General features: G+C 43.9%; 1 protein-coding gene across 3 annotated transcripts in view; it reads right to left on the minus strand.

Annotated features, from left to right (window-relative positions):
* DDR2 (discoidin domain receptor tyrosine kinase 2) overlaps positions 1-10,200 on the minus strand; it is a 103,741-nt gene extending 93,541 nt beyond the window's left edge. For 2 of the 3 annotated variants that reach the window (XM_019660656.1, XM_019660655.1), the window contains exon 1: positions 9,752-10,200. The gene's annotated coding sequence lies outside the window, so the exon portion shown is untranslated. Of the gene's footprint in view, positions 1-777; positions 1,052-9,751 lie in introns of those variants that run through there. The other variant, XM_019660660.1, reaches the window with a different exon arrangement.
* Positions 10,201-10,444: the final 244 nt, after the last annotated feature.

Here is a 10,444-nt window from a genome sequence, read left to right on the forward strand (position 1 = left end):
AACTTGTCTGTTCCCCTTTCCCCAATTCCCCAGCACTGTTCCAATTCCCCAATAAAAATCTTTAAAAAAAGAAAAAGTGCGAGGGGCTTTCAGTTTGGTCATCCTTTAATTTGCATATTCCCGTCTCTGGCTGAGAAGAGGTCAGTAAGCGAAGCAGCGAGTCTTACAGCGTGGTCGCCCGTGTGGTGGTGTTTTACTTCCACCTGCAGCCCACCGCACTAATCACAGGCTGTGGTTTTTCTTCTCACTCCCCAGAAGCAAGTTATCAAGGCTCCTGCCCCATTTCTCAACAGCTCAGCAAATGGAACCGAATAGAATTTGAGTGCCCTCGGGCCCTTTTCCACGCTGAGGCAGTCTGACCAGCACCAAATTCCGCCTGCCAACGGCACTGCCCCTCAGGTTGTCTTTTATGAACAGCGGACAGATGTGTGCTGAGAATATAATACAGGGAGGGAAAAAGAGTATGCGGAAAAACTTTTCCACTGAAAGATAGCCAGTTCTACTCTCAAACGTTGATTACTTATTCCCAGAACTGCGCCTCTATCCCCTGCAAACACCCCCTCCTTCCCCCGCTCTCCCTCTGGCTTTCTCTCGCCCCTAAAATTAAGAGGAAATGGAGCGTAGGCTCAGTGACTGGCTTGGGGCTGGGGTTGCAGAACCTGGTCCATGCCCTCACTTTACACAAACCTGGGCGTGGCCCTGGGGACAGCCATCTGGTCTCCCTCGCTGTGCCTGTGCCGCTCACTCCTGAGACCACAGGCTGGACCCATCTCTTACCAAGCTGTCTTTCAGGTGAACTACTGATCTGAGGTTCGCTGAACACAACGGCTCTCCCTTCGTTATTAGTTTTCTTCCGTTCCTCCTTGACCTTGATAGCTTTCGCATGGCCACATAGCTGTTTCATTCCTTTCCTCCTTCAAAAGCTGTAGCTAGTGCATATAGTGTTTTTCAGAATGTTGTTGGGATTAGAAGGCATGACAGGAAGCAGCACAGCATAATAATTAAACTGGGGTTTTAGAGTCAGGCAGACTTGGATTTTAACCCCTACTGAGCCACCTACTAGTTAGGGAATTCTAAATAACTTAAAGTCTCTTTGATGAGTGAATTATTTTAAAATGTGTTTTAAAACTTCAAAATGCAGAGTAAGAGACCTTTTCTTCTTTTTAGCTGAGGTGTAGCATCAAAGAATAAAATGAACACATCTTAAGTGTTCAGCCTGATGAATTTTTAAAACCATACACGTGTGTAATCACAGCTGGTCCAAAGGTAGATGATTTCCAGCGCTCAGCAGGGCCCCTCCTCCTAACTCAACAGGTGTGTCTTCCGTAGGTATTACTCCTCTGACCTTTGTCATCAGGTTAGTTTTGCTAACTCTTGATCGTCATATAAACAGACGAGTAGAGTGTACTCTTGTGTCTGGCTTCTTCCTCCCAACATCATTGCTAGGCCATATGCTCAATTTGTTTAACTTTTTAAGAAACTGCCACGCTGTTTCCAACACGGCTGCCCCATTTTATATCAGCACCACCAGTGTAGGAGAGTTCCACACCCTTGCCGACTTTTTGTGTGGTCTTTTCAGTTCAAATTAATGTCATGGTACCCCGTCATTATGGTTTTCATTTCCATGTCCCAAATGACTAAGGATGGTCAGCATCTTTCACATGCTTATTGGTCATCAATATGTCTTCCTCACTGAAGTATCTGCTCAAATCTTTTGTCCATTTTTAAAATTAGGTTTCCTTACTGAATTTTGAGAGTTCTTTATGTATTCTGTATACACATCCTTCATCATATACATGATTTGCAAATATTCTCTAACAACCATAATATGGCTTGTTTTCATTCTCTTAACAGTGTCTATCAAAGAACAGAAGTTCATAATTTTTATAAAGTTTGATTTTTTTTTCTTGTATGGATTCTGCTTTTGTATATCTAATTGTTCCAGGCCATTTATTTAAAAGACTATTCTCTCCCCACTGAAATGCCTCTGCACTTTTATTGAAAACCAATTGCCCATACATGTGAGGGTCTATTTCTAGAGTCTGTTCTGTCCCGTTACCTTATCAGCTCCACACGATTATGACTACTGTAGCTTTACATTAAGTCTTGACATCAGGCATTACAAGTTCTCCAACTGTTTTCTTCCTTTTCAATGTTGCTGTGGCTTTACATTTCCAAGTGTGCTTTAAAATCTTCTTCTTAATGTCTACAAAAATGGCTGCTGGAATGTTGATTGGGATTAAGTTGAATCTATAGATCAATTCGGGAGGAACTGACATCTTAACAACACTACATCTACTGATTTGTTTTTGTAATTTCACTGTGTTTTGTCATTTTCAGTGATAGATCTTTCACATATTGGCCAAATTAGCCCATAATAATTTTATGTATTTTAACATTATTGTAAATGATAGGTTTTTAAATTTTCAATGTCGGGTTGTTGCTAGGATATAGAAATACAATTAATTTTTGTATATTAATCTCATATCCTACAACCTTGCTAAACTAATTCATTACTTCTAATTTCATTTATGTAGATCCCATAGGATTTTCTTTTAAAAAAAAAATATTTTCCATAGTGGCTGCACCACTTTACAATTCCACCAACAGTGCAGGAAGGTTCCTTTTCTCCACATCCTTGCCAACACTTGTTATTTACATTTTTTTTTTAACTTTATTGGGGAACAGTGTGTTTTTCCCAGGACCCATTTGCTCCAAGTCAAGTTGTTGTCCTTCAATCTTAGTTGTGGAGGGTGCAGCTCAGCTCCAAGTCCAGTTGCCGTTTTCAATCTAGTTGCGGGGGGCACAGCCCACCATCCCATGCAGGAGTCAAACCGACAACCTTCTTGTTAAGAGCATGTGCTCTAACCAACTGAGCTATCCGGCCGCCCACTGGCAGGTCAGCTCAAGTTGTTGTCTTCAATCTGTTGGGTTGTCGGAAAAGTCATGACATATTCTTTCTATGTTTTTCGTTGCAAAAATACATCATGACTTTTCCAACAACCCAATAGTTGCAGAGGGCGCAGTTCACTGGCCCATGTGGGAATCGAACCGGCAACCCTGTTGCTCAGAGCTCATGTTCTAACCAACTGAGCCACCTGGCTGGCCCCTGTAGGGTTTTCTAGGTAGATGTTCATGTCATCTGCAAATAAAGACTAGCTTACTTCTTCCTTTCCAATCTGGGTGCCTTTATATCTTTTCCCTGCCCTATTGCAATGCCAGAACCTCCACATGACACTGAACAGAAGTGGTAAGGACAAACACATTGCCTTGGTCCTGATTTTAGGGGGAAAGCATAGTCTTTCACCATTAAATGTTAATATTTATATACATGATGACATCTGTTTACTTACCCCTTCTATCCCCAGCACAGTGATATTTTTCATCAGGAAAGAGTGTTGGATCTTGTGAAATGCATTTTTTAGACATATATTTGGCATACAATCTCCTGTTCATTTTTAGTGGACATCATAGTGACTCAATATTTATACACATTACAAAGTGATCCCCACAATAAGTGTATTTGCCATAGAACCCAGCAATTCCATTTCTGGATATTTACCCAGAAAATATCCAGAAAACAAAAATACTAACTCAAAGAGATGGCTGCACCCCCATGTTCATCGCAGCATTATTCGCAATAGCTAAGATGTGTAAGCAACCTCAGTGTCCACTGATTGATAGGTGAGTGAATAAAGAAGACGTGATACACATATATAATGGAGTATTACTCAGCCATAAAAAAGGAATCAAATCTTGCCATTTGCGGCAACATGGATGAATCTAGAGGGTGAAATGCATTTTCTGAACCTCTAATTTGTCTTTTTTAGTCTGTTAATATGGTAAACTACATTGATTAATTTCAAATGTTAAGCTAACCATGCATTCTTAGGATAAACCCCACTTTGTTATAATATTATATCCATTTTATACATCATTGGATTCAATTGCTGAAATACTGTTAAGAATTCTACATCTGGCATAACATCCACTAGGTCCATCATAAGTCAGACAGAGAAAGGCAAATACCATATGATCTCACGTAAATGTGGAATGAGAAGTGCAAAATTATGAAGGGCAATCTGCTCTACTCAAAGTCCAACAGTCTAAATGTTAATCTTACCCCAAAACACCTTCACAGAAACATCCAGAATGTTTGATCAAATATCTGGCCACCATGGCCTGGCCAGGTTGACCCATGAAAAGTAACCATCACAGTAACATGATGAAATTAAATCATTACACTGATAGTTAGGAACCAAGATTGTCAGCAAGAGTTAAAGACACAAATATAAAATCAAAGAAGTACTTGACTTTTTAAAATTACAATTATTGGTATAAACTCCTGTCACATTTTTCTTTGTCAAAACAAACAAAATGTATTTTCTAGCTCAGTCCTCTAAAAGGGTCCAGAGCCTCCAGCAATAAGCGTCCCTAGTGCTCAGGTTGTAGCCAGGGCTTTTCCTTTGGGAGGTGGGGCTCCTTTCCCAGTGCTGGGCGCCACTGGGGACCTCTCTCTTCAGGGGCCTTGAAGTCTCATTTGAAGGTGACCTCAATGACGCGGGCAGAATTATCCGGATTTAACTTGGATTCCGAGAGTGTGCAGATAGGAGCGTGGTGCTACGGTTCCTGGAACTGACCCCTGACCACAATCACTGTTTACACTCTCATCCCACAGAGGACTGGATTTTTCTAGAATGTGGTCTCCCCTTTGGTCCAAGAGTGCAGACTTGATTCCACAAGTAAATTCAAGTTTACAAACCTAAATATTCATAGCAAGGGTTTCCCCTAAATAAAGTCAGAAAGTTGATGTGTCATAATAAATGAGTTAATGTATACATTTTTATATAAAAAACCTAAGCCTGTATTCTAAAAAAAAAACCTATCTAGGTAGGGCTGGAAATGTTTAAGTTGGTCCTGAGGCATCTTGTCATAGCAGAAAGCACAGAAGTTACAAAAGCATCCTGGAGTCTTGTCAGAAGGACATGGGAACCGGCTGAAGGGGCTCCCTGGTCAGAGCTGGTAACGACGATGATGATGGAAACACATCAAACACACCTTTACACCCCAGGAGCTCACCGCGACAGTCAGGTCCAGGGAGCACTTCCCTGGGCACCTCTGGAGAGCGTCAGTTACTAATTCCTCGTCCCGGAAGCAGTTATCCTGCTTCTACTGAACTAGGACATCAAACAAGTGATGGAAGTTTTTCTTTATAAAACATCTTGCTAACAAATACAAAGAAATGACAGAAAAATCTCCATTTTTCAGCCCCTAATGAAATAATAAATCTAGAAAACAATCATCAATAGCTGTTGAGACATTAAATGAAAGATTGATGGGAACTCTATAATGGCTGATAATACTCAGCTAAAAACACAGATCACTCTCAAAGTCACAAAAAGAGAGAATTGTGTGCTTTTCTATGAGACTCAGTAGAAGGGATGCAGCACTAGCTGTGAAGTGTTTTTTTATCCTAATAAAATGGGCCTGAATCTGATCAAACCTCATATACAACTACAGTTTTCAGGAAATGCGGGGGGTAGAAGAACACGTTAAAAGACACCACGGAAATGAAATCCGAAATGTACCAAATTATGCTGGGAAAATAACCAGTTTTTTCCAACAATTAAATATCAGGGGAAAAAAAAGAAAAAGAAAAAAGAGCGGGTAGGACCCACCCAGATTAAAAATCATTTAAGAGACATAACAGTCAGAGGCAACAGAAGTACTTTAGAGCCTGATTCAAACAAACCAATATTGAGGCGAAATGCCGGAGACACTGGGGAACTTCGAACACCGGCTGGATATTAGACGGTGTCTCAGTCCGTGTGCGCTGCTCTGACACTAACCTCGCAGGCGGTGGCTTAGGAACTACAGGAAGGACTTCTCACCGTCCTGGAGGCGCGAGGCCAAGGTCAGGCAGGTTCGGGGTCTGCTGAGGACCCGCTTCCTGGTTCATGGGCGCCGTCTCCTCCCTGTGTCCTCATGTAGTGGAAGGGGCGAGGGACCTCTCTGGGGTCCCTTTATCAGAGCTCTGATGCCATTCAGGAGGCTCTGCCCTCACGGCCTCACCACCTCCCACAGGCCCCGCCTCCTGGCACCATCACATCGGGGTTAGGATTCTAATACACGAATATGGGGGGACATAAACATTCAGTCTATAGATAATGATATTAAAGAACTAAGATTTTTCAGGTGTTGTGGTTATATATAAAATAGAAAAATTGAATTCTAAATAAAAATAGAATTCTGTCTCTTAGATACATACTGAAGTATTACAGCCAACATGTGGAATTGATTGCAAAGTAATTCGGTGGGGGTAGTGAGGGGTGGGAATTAAATAAAACAGGATTAGCCAATAAAACTAGGTAACAGAAGTTCATTATTTTGTTCTCTACTATTGCATATGTTTGAAACCTTTAAATAAAAAAATAGAGAGAGTGTCTAGATTCAGACTCTGGGTTCAATTTCCAGCTTTGCTTCTTACTGGGTATGTAACTGTAAATAATTTACCTGGCCTCTAAGCCTCAGCTTCCTATGGGCAGGACAGCCAGAGTTCTCAGCCAATAGCAAGGCAACAGCATTAGGTTAGAAAAGGCACGCGGCGAGCTCAGCGCAGCGCCGGCCGTGGCTCAGGCGCAGCTTTCGTCACACCGGCTTTGCTCCTGAGATTTAATCCCTCCTGATAAATGTCACACCTTTTCAAAGTATATAAGCCAGGGGAAATTGTAAACCTTATAAGGGAATCGATGAAGCCTCATTTCAATCTTACCCATATCGTCTGTTATATCTTTTACTGTATGAAATATATACAGTCCATTCTACGCATCGTTTTGTGAACAAACTCTGCCCACTAAAGAAGAAGTGAGAAGGGGCCTTTCCGGAGAAGTTGAATCACTGAGATAGAAATAAAAGAAGTGACGTGGAAACTAGGAGTCACGAAGCTATGACCTTGTCCTTGTGTCTGTGTGACCACATTTGGCGTCACCGCTGACTGCAGAGCTCTGGCAGGCCCGAGGCCCGAACTGACGAGAGCAGATCACAGTTCTGAATCCCACCTTCCCTCGAGGGCTCCTTGTGCCTCTTGCAGAAAGGCTGTCTCAGAGGCGACCACCTTGGATTCCTCAAGCACCCTGGCCTGATGCAGCCCTCCAGCAGAGGTGTGACCACATTTCACAAGGGAAGACGCTCCAAGGAACGCTCAGGTCAGAGGTCAGTGTGTGAAGGGTGCAACGCCCTTCACCGTGCCCCTTGCCATGCCCTTCACCGAGCCCCTTGCCATGCCCTTCACCGAGCCCTTCACCGTGCCCTTCACCATGCCCCTTGCCATGCCCTTCACCGAGCCCCGAGCCGCGACAGTGCAGTCAGCATTCCATCACCGGAAGCTACACTCACATCTCCACCTCACCACTGCCAGCTCTCCCCTACCTGTGCCCGATCCATTCACATGAATACCCTTGGTTTATTCTTCCTTTGAACCTTTATAAAAGGTGAAACTTTTTATTATATCATAAAATTACTAAAAATGCATCATCTAAAAATTTATGAAATAGAAAACCCCATGCATAATGCCATCAACTTAACATATCATTTTAGTTTTTACTTCTCATTCAGCCTGAAACTCATAACACATTTTTAAACCAAATTATTCATTAACTTTCCCTTCTCTCCCAACCCCCCACCCCCACTCCACCCCGTGTTAGGAAATGTGAGTCAGAGAGGGACAGAATTTGGAAAGAGCTCCATTCAGGGTGGCTCTCTGTAGCAGCCTGAGATGTTGCGCAACGGGGTCAGCCCGGACGCTCGTCTGCGTCCTGTCTGCGCTGTCTCCTCACGTGAAAAGCTCTGCACGCTGTGCGGCCCTTGCCTCATTTTCACAGCCAGAGCACATCCGAACTCCTTCCCTCCACCCTGGTGTTGGCCCTCAGCCTGCACCTCCGTCAGCGGCTCTCACTGCCCTGGCAGCATCGAGCACTTTGTAAGTTGGCCGCCCAGGCCTTCCACCAGGCCAGTGACACCCCCAGAACTTTCTAAACCTCTCCAAGTGGCTCAGAGACGCGGACGCGTCTGGGAACCAACCGTATTCTCGCAGCTTATCATCCTGGCGGGTCTCACTAGCGCTGTGTCCACTCTCTGCCCCGTGGGTGCGATTCCCGTGGTGTTTTGAAGAATAAGACACACACCACATCTACTGATTTCTGGCCAAGCTCGTCTTGCTCTAGGAACACGGCCTCTGATTCTCCCGAGTTTGTTCTGTTTGGTGCCAGCCCTGAACCTTGCGTCAGCCCCCACCCTCTCCAGCGGCAGTGCCTCCCTAACCTGGGCGGGGCCTGAGACAACAGACTTCTGGGCCCACCCCAAATGCATCAGTAAGTCTGAGAATTCGCATTTGTAACAAGTTTCCAGGTCAGGGACACAAGGAAACCAGGTTTCCTAATGAAACCTATAACTTGGGCATCACCTGGCAGCCCAACCCAGTGAAGTGAGCCCTCCCCGCCCCAGAAGAATCACCCTTTAATAACCGACTGCTGAAGCATAGTACACGTTTGGAATCAAGGCAATTACATCTAAGAAACCAGAGTTAAATTATTTGAGTGCTTACTATGGGTGAAGCCTGGTTCTGATTACTAGAAGCCTCACTGGTTGTTCGTAATACATGTTAGAAGTACTAAAGTACATTTTCTTGTGGGAACAGAAGCCCCTGGCCCCAATCTGAGAAGGGAATAGCTCTGCTCTCAAAACGGCAGGGTTCTCTGTGGAGAAGCCTGGCACACCAAACACCAATTCATGCCTTTAACTGTCACTGAACTTAAGTCCTTACACTAAGTACTAAATTAAATTCTCTTTCCATTGTGTTAAGTGGGTTCATTTCCTCTTTCGCCAGAATGCCAGCTGTAAGGAGAGGGCTGTTGTGTTTCTCTCCCCCGGTTGTGCTATTCCTGTGACAAGTACCCGGCCGTCCCGGCTGACTCATTCACTCATCACTTCCCAGCATGTTTTTCCTCATTGGGATCCTAAGAAGGGCGGTAAATTGCAAAAGCTTCAGTCTCCTCAGTAGAGAAACAGATTTCCAGGCCAAATGAATGATTCGTGTTTTAGTCACTGTCCTGGGTGAGGCGTGTCTCCTCGCCTCTTTTTACCTGGACAGCTGAGATCTGACTGCATCATGATGAATCATGAGCAAATGCAGCTGACAGTAAGCCAGGATCAGAAAGAAAATCCCTTATTACCCATCACTGCCCAAACTCCCGGGGGCAGAAGGGCTAGAAATTAAAAATGCAAGTCGTTTTGTTCACCTCCCAGTAGATACCTCTAATAACTCCTCTTCAGACACCAAAACTAGATCAATTTTGAGAAGCAAGAGGGAAGTTAAGAGCCAAAAGTCAAATATTCAGATAATGCAAGCACATCTGGATTATCAGCAGAGTCACCACCACACGGCAGGGGACTGCCACCAAACTGAGGTGCCTGCTGGCTATCACATACACGCGCCCACCCCACCGCCAAGCCATTCAGGCTCCTGTTTTTACAAATATTTACCCAATTCTGTATTTTCTGAATAGAGCAGTTATTTATTAAGGGCTCGTGAGGGAGCACAAAGCTGTCACCACACTTCCACAGCCGATGGCACCCATGTCCCACCTCGGCCCTCTCCCATCAGTGCTGCACCAGCCCCTTCCCTGCCATTACTGGTGTCGTCTAAGTGACGGGGGGAGAGGGGGGACAGTGGACGAAGGTCCAGGAAGCATACCCTTCAGGTGTGAATTGCTGCGTGTCTGTCCTCACACCGGGTGAGCTGGTTCAGACGGAGAATGCAAACCTCACAAATCTTTCTGAGAAATGCGATGGATAACAATAGCAAAATTGGGCTGTTATTGAAATAAAACAGAAAATATGCTAAACACATTGTTTAGGCCTTAGCACAAAAATAAATGCAGACATCAATATCATCCGATCTTTAAAAAAACTGATCTTTAAACGCTTTACTTCTACAGAACAAAAGACCCACCCATGGCATTCCATCCTGTGACAACTTGTCAGTGGAAAATAAAATGTATTACTCTTTTCTAGACATAATTTTTGGAATTTTCATTTGTCCAGATGCTAATTTTATATGCTTTTGGTCAATACTTAAATGCTATATGCTATGTATTTATAAAGCTCAGTATTTTCACATAAACTACATTTAGACAGAGAACCCTAACTAATGGCCACGTGTAAAAAAAAAAAAAAAAACCCTTAGTCTCTTTCTTTAATCTTCTAGCTGAAAACAGACAGACAGACAGACAAACCTGGAACAACAGTGATAAACTTGCCTGGGAAAATGCAGAAACTCTATTCTTTGAGTCCCTAGGTGTCACAAATATTGGGGCAGAAGAGGACACCCCATGGTAAGGAGCGGGGTCCCTCACTGAGAGCCAGGCCCCTGCGCAGCGGCTTCCTG

The sequence above is a fragment of the Hipposideros armiger genome, unplaced genomic scaffold (genome assembly GCF_001890085.2).
Source record: "Hipposideros armiger isolate ML-2016 unplaced genomic scaffold, ASM189008v1 scaffold_324, whole genome shotgun sequence".
NCBI lineage: Eukaryota > Metazoa > Chordata > Mammalia > Chiroptera > Hipposideridae > Hipposideros > Hipposideros armiger.